The sequence below is a fragment of the Pteropus vampyrus genome, unplaced genomic scaffold (genome assembly GCF_000151845.1).
Source record: "Pteropus vampyrus isolate Shadow unplaced genomic scaffold, Pvam_2.0 Scaffold108, whole genome shotgun sequence".
Lineage (NCBI taxonomy): Eukaryota > Metazoa > Chordata > Mammalia > Chiroptera > Pteropodidae > Pteropus > Pteropus vampyrus.
The window spans coordinates 1598090-1598944 of record NW_011888889.1 but is presented as its reverse complement, the minus strand read 5'-3'; positions in this window follow the sequence as shown (position 1 = coordinate 1598944).

Here is an 855-nt window from a genome sequence, read left to right as displayed (position 1 = left end):
TCTTCCTTATTTGTCCACAAGGTGCTGCTGTTTCCCTTCTAATAACATGAGGCAGCTGATCCCAAGAACACAGAATACTCTGAACAATTGCCATAGTTTCTGTTCCATAATTATTAAAATTTCATGGTGCTATTGGGTTTGTCCCATAGAAGGAATGAATGTTTAGAGTTTTTCTTGTAGAAACATAATTTTTAGAAATGACTTAGCTCAAAATTTGACACTGTTAGAGTGATTTCCCTTTTTCCCTTGTAATTTCATTTATAATAATTATGGTTTTAGTGATATTTACAGCTTTATAAAAACATCATTATATCATATACCCAATGAGTGTGAAATCTTCTGCCTTGAAGCACAGCAAAATCATCAATCAGCAAACTGGGTCTAAAACGGGGCCATTTTAAGAAAGCTATTTACACTCTAATTTGCAAGAGTTTTTTTTGAAATTAAAACATTTCTAAAATGTACTATGATTGTTTTAAAAAAGTAATGATTCTTTTTATGGTACGGAAATAAATTGAACCTCTGTGCTGGAAAGTGCAGAAAACAAATCAGTATTCTTTATAAATAGATTTTACTGCTAGAAGTGCTTTTTAGATGATGGAAAAATGAAATCAGTTTCTGTTTGCACTCTGCATGCAGCATATATGCTGTGTCACTTTCAAGAGGATTATGGAATGTTACAAGGTCAAGATTCTTGAAATGGAGAATTCTAAGAAATGGCAAAAGGAAAATGAAAATAAGGCAAGCCTCGTTGTTTAATATCCATACCAATGGAGTTGAGGGAAAATCTTAGATTTGGAGCCAGCAGATGTTCTGATTTTGACTGAGTCGTTGGTGGCAACTGTAGGCCTGGAA